At 38.2% G+C, this 7,129-nt stretch overlaps 1 pseudogene; it reads left to right on the top strand.

The window, feature by feature from the left end:
• The first annotated feature begins 2,487 nt into the window (after window positions 1–2,487).
• On the top strand, window positions 2,488–6,236 carry LOC126627781 (cyclic nucleotide-gated ion channel 1-like; annotated as a pseudogene).
• Window positions 6,237–7,129: the final 893 nt, after the last annotated feature.

Here is a 7,129-nt window from a genome sequence, read left to right as displayed (position 1 = left end):
TCATTTAATATTGATAAATATCACCATTATTTTTTTTAGGTTTTTATGTTTTGATTAATTTTATCATTGACAACTACTTAGTGGATAAGAGTTTACGTATATTGAAGAAATTCATTTGTTGGTGTAGTGGATGTTCGGCCTTTATTTTATTTTTTTTGAACAATCGATATTATCTATACTAAGAGGGTATGGGTGAGCTAAGCCTCACAATTGGCTAATAATAATATGGTTCAAATTCGTCTTTGACGATAATCGAATCTAAAACCTCTCACTAACAAGTGGAGAGAAATCTAAGGCTATCTCTAGCCGAGCCAACCAAATGGCTATAGGCCAAAACATTCCCTCTTTGAGGAGTCGGAAAGGCGTTCTCGGCTCAAAAGTGAGTGAGAAGCAATGAGTGGCATAGGGCACCCTTGGAGATAGCCCAATTGATGAGCCAGGAAATTGGGATGATAGACTTGCCAACTTCCTCGTCGAGCTTCGCAACCATAAGGTTGGTCACGAGTATCAGCTCCCTCTGCTTCTTCCCACGCTGATTGTGGAAGGATGATGGAAGATGGGTATGTCCGATGATAGCAGATTAGGAATTTGTTGTCTGACAAGTCCTCTAGGCCGAAGAAATATTTCAAGATTTCTTCGGCCGAGCGTGTAGGAATAGGGCGTGAGGCCAGCTCAAGACCTATTGCTTCGAAAGAATTGAAGCTTGGGACTTCTGGTCGCAGCGTCAAGAAATACACTTGTAGCCAAAGTTGGAAGACCCAGAGCAGGCCGTTTTGGTGAGGGTCGATTTTCCCTACAGAAGTATTGGCTAAGAATCGACTGAGATTGGCAAGGATTGCTGGGCTAAAGGCCAGGACATGACCACTGGCCAAGGCTTCGGCGACTGGCATGTTCTCGGCTAGGCACTCATTCGACTTGGCACAAAAAATGTACTTGTTGTACTAGTAGAATAAGAAGACCCGATGCTCCCCCTTCTTAAGATTTTCGCCTTCTGAGTCGGCGAAGTGGGTGATCAAGGTGTTGTAATTCAAAAAGTTCTTGTGCAGTTTCTGCGCGTCTTCTTTCGATGGCCTTTGGTTTCCTTTCATCAAGGCTTCGACAACACGTTCCTCGAAGACTGTCTTCAGATCCAGGTCAAATTTATACCCAGAGAGAGCAGTATCGATTGGGAGGCCGGAGGGAGATGTGCTGAGTATGGCCATAATATCCATCACCGTCGAGCCAATAGGGCCAAGGGGAAGGACCATCATGTTGGTGGTCGAGCATCAGAAGCTTAAGGTAGCCATCACGAGCTCTCGATCTAAGTTTATCTTGATGGTCGAGAGTTTGATGGCATAAAAAATGCCGAGAGATTTCCACTCATTGCCAAAGTATGGCTCCATTCGAGTGACCCAAACAGCCCAGGTCGCAGTGGTCGAAGGCCAGTCACCTTAGGGTTTGGCCGATTCCCATTTCGACCAATCGTACCCTTGGAACAAAGGTTTCAGGTAGTGAGCCTTCAACATCTCGGTGATGGCTTATGGGACATCATTCTTGAAAAGTGGGCCGAAAGTTTGGTGGGAAGCACTTGAATCACCCTCAAATTAGATGATTTTGATAATGTTCTGATCGGTGATGTTTTAGCACTTGTCGCATTCCTCGGTGAGCTTGTTAATGAAAGTATTGGCTGCCATTGACGAAGATAAGGGTTTTCTAGGTTTCAAAGTATAGTTTCTTTTTTGGGTTTTGAGAGCAAATGGCAATAGATTCGAGAGATTTGAAAGCGTAAAAATCTGAATGAATGAGAGTTGGGTATTTATAGGCATTTAGGATGAAGATCAGCTGTTTTATTTTAAAAGAACAAAGGGTAGATTCGACCACAATATTATGTAATCATGATGGATATTCAAAGAATCTAGATGAAGTGGTCGGAAAGCTCGCAGATTAAGTATGCATGATTATGTGTGACGGCGAGTTTTATAGCGAAGTGACATTTCAGTGCTTGCACGACTCAAGGATGGTATCTTAACTAAACTACTCCTTCATGCAATTTGCATTTTCACAATAACAATGTTATCCCACATCGACTACACTTATGGGGGTGTAGGGGTTCTTAAGTCCTTGGGGTCCTCCCACCTATTGGACTAGTCTTTTGGGTTGGGCTCTTACGACTTCGATTAATTATCATATGTTAACGACTTGGATTATCCAAATAGGTGTAGGAGTTAGTACTTTCTGCTAATCAAAAGCTAGATGTCTTCATCAAATGCCAGTTTAATCTGCATTTCTGACATGAAGCTTGTTATTTAGTATTATTTAATTTGTAAGGTTTGCATAATTTGTTTGGTAAAACAACAAGTACATTGCAAAAAGACTAGGGATTAAAGAAAATTAAGAACCTTGGTCAATACTACCTGCAGCTAAGTCATTATAATAAAGGAACTTAAACAGCTCGTCTAAACGAAACACTAATTAGTCCAGACCCACTGCATATTAATAAGTAGAACTTTGATTTGTTTTCGAAACGGGATTTTTCTGGATCGATAACATCATCATTTGCATGAAGCATCTAGCTATTTGCTGCAGAGAATGATACCAAACTTTGGTTTCTGCCACATGAATGCGCTCTCTCTCCCTACTTGATCTACCTTGTAAACTGAAAGCCTCCTAAACTTAGCCATTCGGGTCTCATTGCTGTAAGCTTCCATGTAGCTTAACTCTTTCTCTCTCTCTCTCTCTCTCTCTCTCTCTCTCTCTCTCTCTCTCTCTCTCTCTCTCTCTCTCTCTCTCTCTCTCTCTCTCAATTTGGTTTTACTATCAGGATAGCAGGGAATACTGAATTACTAATCATCACGGAGTATCATAAACTTGATTGAGTAGTTATGGCTAACAAAAGAGAAGACTTAGATGTGGAGAACCAGGCAGAGGGGTTAGTACTTCTTTTCCTTAAGACTGCAATTTTTTTTCTGTCATTTTTTCAAATATAAGTTTGTAACAAAACTGGGACTCATACCTGTACTGGCTTTGGCTGGTCAAAATACTTCATCGATCGTATGGTTGTAACTTGTGATTATGATCCATGCACAAGCTTCACTTATAAGTTGCGTTGGGACAATTTAACTCATTTGGGTTTCAATATCACCTTACGCTTTCAATTGCCGAGCATTTAGTTTCCTTCATTTCATCTGTGTGCCTGTTTTTTCCCTCATATGCATATCCTTATACATCACACAGCCGTTATGTATGCTTCACACTAAAGAATGCGCATATTAGCTTCCATACACTCCACTAGTTTTTGTATGCATCATAAACTCTAATTGTCTCCGAAACAGTGACCTACTGCATCTTTTATGTTGCAGTTTGTTCTTTTTGTGTCGTTTCAAGATCTGTTACAGGATATCGGGCACTATATGATGCCCTAATAAAGGGAATTCATGATGAACACGGGAAATTGAAATTCCTTCCCATATGGAGTATGATATTTGTAATGTCTTGGGTGATTGCCGTCTCACTAGATCCTCTGTTCCTTTACATTTTAATCATTGATGAAGATAATAAGTGCCTTCAAATGGACAAAAAGCTGAGCACTATTGTTCTTCTGTTGCGATCACTCATGGATATCTTTTTCGCTGTGGATTTTATATATAAAACTTACGACAGTGTTAAAGTTCAAATGCACAAAAAGTTGACGGCTAATGTGGCCTCAAATACCCCGAAACTTGTGGGTTCAAGTACTCTGCAGACTGAGACCTCCATACAAACCGGAGGAAATCTGGATCGGAAATCAGAAGGAAGAGTGTTTATTGAAGTTGGCTAGCAAAGAGCTCAGACGTCGTGGTTATCTTTCTCAATCATAAATGATTTCTTGCTCTTCTTCCCATCCCACAAGTAAGAGAAACTAAACTCTAATTTCTTTTGTGCCTATTCTTAACTAGCTAGCTGTAATTAGTGGATTTCTAACCCCTTTTTATTTCTTCTCTCCAGCTGCTAATAGTAGCTACTTTTCACAATATGAGAGGCGCTGAATATGTGGAACATAGAAAGGTTATGAATGTCTTCATTCTTGGTCAATATCTACCAATGATATATCGAATTCACCGGTCATCCAAGGAAATTCGAAAGACTACTGGAATTTTGTTTAAAGGTCTATTCAAATTTTTTCTCTACATTCTTGCTAGTCATGTAAGTATCACCTTGATTGTTATTTCATTATAATATTATGTATTCACTGTTGCCAGATGAAGCTTTCCTTAGAAACGTTGCACTAACGTTGGATTTTGTTTGCGCGTTTCGGATTATATGTACCCTCAAACTCTCTTCATCAATTATTAAAAGATAACTTTTTGTTTGTTTGATTTCGTTAATGTAAAAACTCATAGAATTGGCCTTCATAAGTTTTCCTTAATTGATAAATCATTTGATTATGACTTTGTTACTTTTGTAGATGCTTTGGGCTTTTTGGTATTTCATTTTTTATTCAACGAGAGACATCATGCTGGCACAGTGCCTGTGCAAATCATAGTCTAGATCCTATTGGATGTATGGACGCTTTCTACTGTGGGCGTCGAACTACAACATCGAGAAATATAACATTTCTAAACGAGCATTGCCCGTTAGAAACTCGACTTGATGTCTTACCACCATTTAATTTTGGAATATTTCTCGATTCCCTAAAGAATAACAACTCAAAGCGTATAATGTTCGGAAAGAAGTTCCTTTACTCTTTCTGGTGGGGCATGCAAAATTTAAGATTTGCGCATATGCAGTGACGATCAACAATTTTTTGAATTAATGAATAAAAACTTATCTAGCTCAGCCACAATATCTTTCTTATCAAGTAATTATTTATTTTGCAGTAATTTTGGTGCGAATCTGACAACAAGCACGTATATCTGGGAAAACTTGTTTGCGATTCTTATTTCTGCCATTGGCTTGCTAATGTTTTTATTTAACTTCGGCATTGTGCAGGTTGGTATATGTTTTTATTTTCTATCATTTTTCTTCAGGCCTTTTGCGTATACAATTATTTGTGAATGGATTTCAAATTATGTGAGATACCTAAGTTCTTTGCTGAAACATACCTTAGTGGTATGTAGCTAGCTAGGACATAGGAGATCATTGATCGAGCTTATTATTAATGAATTCTACTTGTGGTGAGACAGACTTTAATGATGAAATCAGAAGAGATAGAACGGAAGATTCGGATGAAGAAGCTAGGTGTAAGGGCGTGGATATCTAGAAATGAATTCCCTGATGATATCAAGAACGAAATCATGAATAACATAGAGCAAATATTGATAAAAAAACAAAGACGCCAATGTCGACAACCCATTTCTTATTCTTCCCTGGCAGACCAAAAGATTTGTAAAACGCTATCTTTTCATGGATACACTTAAAACAGTATGTTCTTCAAAATCCGATTTCTCTCTATCTATTAATTGCATCCATTTTCACTTCTATGTTGTTCTGATGATATATGTCATGTGTATAGGTAAAAATGCTTAAAGGCATGGATGAAAAAGTGTTGATGTTGATTTGGGACTATCTGATGCCAGTGACGTACAGTGCGAACAACTTCGTTTTTCGAATGGGAGATCTACTCGATTTCATGCTGTTCATTATCGATGGGACAATGTGGTCCTACGCGTCTAGGGATAGTCAAGCTGGGAATGGAACCTCATCAATGGCCATCAAGCCCCTAGGGAAAGGTCACTTGACTGTTTCGCCCAAGTTCCAGTCTCCAGCAAACATGTCAAAAAGTCTGACAAAAGTAGAAGCATTTGTACTCATGGGCCATGGCCAATGACTTGAAAACTGTCTTCTCCAGATACAAACAAGATTGGGACTTCCGCAATTGTAAAAATCCTGAAGAGGTGGCAATTTCTACCTTCCGTCGTCGTTTCTATATCAAGGCGCAAGATGACAATGGTGAGATCTTGCCATATACAGCAGGCAATTAGTATCTTCATAAACGTCGAAGTCGAGGTGCTCTATTTATGGCCAAGAGTTCCATACACAACCCTAGCTAGATGAGTACATTTTGTATAAGCTCTGGCCTCAAAACAACAGTATTATTGGTTGATAATTAGTCGTACGTTTCAATAATTAAGCATTGGTAGCCACAATACCATTTCTCTCAGGGATATGTTTATGTTGGTCATGTTCTGATACATTTGCAGTTAGGAGGTTTAAGTAATTAGTCTTAGAAAGCAATCTAAAACTTATATATAGAGAGTACTTGATGTTAGATATGTTTTGACATTAGCACCAGAGTATGGTTTAAGTAAATTAAGTCAACTTGCAAGTGTTTTATTGATGGTTTTTGAAACTTAGGCTTCTTTTATTTCACGTGATGAAATAATCGATAAAGCCCAACCCCATATTATGTGAGAATCCAAAGAATTTCAAAGTTTCTGTTTTGAATCTTTGATTGGACGAAGTTACAATTGACAGCGACGTGATAGTGAAGTTTGACTTAATCTTTAATTAAACAATACGGTAGTTCATTATTTCGACGTCAACATGATAGTTCACTGTTTAAGACCGCAACTGAGTTTTTAGTGGCTTACGGCAAAAAATTAAAATGTGGCCTTTTCCGACACAATATTTTAACAAGAACAATAAAATGTACAAATTTTTATCTATATATCCCTTTTCTGGGCTTACATATTAGTTTGACTAAAATAAATATATTAATTAGTTTGAAGGGTGATTGAGAAGGAGAAAACGGAAAGGAAGAAAAAGTGGGGAATGCAACTCTTTCTTTTGCGACTCATGACGGATCTCATTTTCCTAGTGCATATTATTTATCAATTCGTCAGGCCATTAAATCTGTCGACTCACGAGAATGGCAGTAGCTGAGAAATTGTTGTGGCGTTCCATCATTACTGACATTCTTGCTCTTCTTCCCATCCCACAAGTAAGATCATTATAATTAAAGTTTGATCAATTTTAATTTGGATGTTGTTATTATAACTTCAAAAAAATCATTCTGCACTCCTTCAAGATTTTTTTCTCTTATATTTACATGTGTAAAGTGCAGGGTGATTTTTTTGGAGCGGTAATAACAACTTCTTAATTTCTTTTGTGAAATATATGACTAGCTGTATTTTTAACTAGCTTTGTTTGTTTATCTTGCCCAGGAGCTCTT

The sequence above is a fragment of the Malus sylvestris genome, chromosome 7 (genome assembly GCF_916048215.2).
Source record: "Malus sylvestris chromosome 7, drMalSylv7.2, whole genome shotgun sequence".
NCBI lineage: Eukaryota > Viridiplantae > Streptophyta > Magnoliopsida > Rosales > Rosaceae > Malus > Malus sylvestris.
The sequence above is the reverse complement of the archived record's forward strand: the minus strand, read 5'-3'. Positions and strand labels throughout refer to the sequence as shown.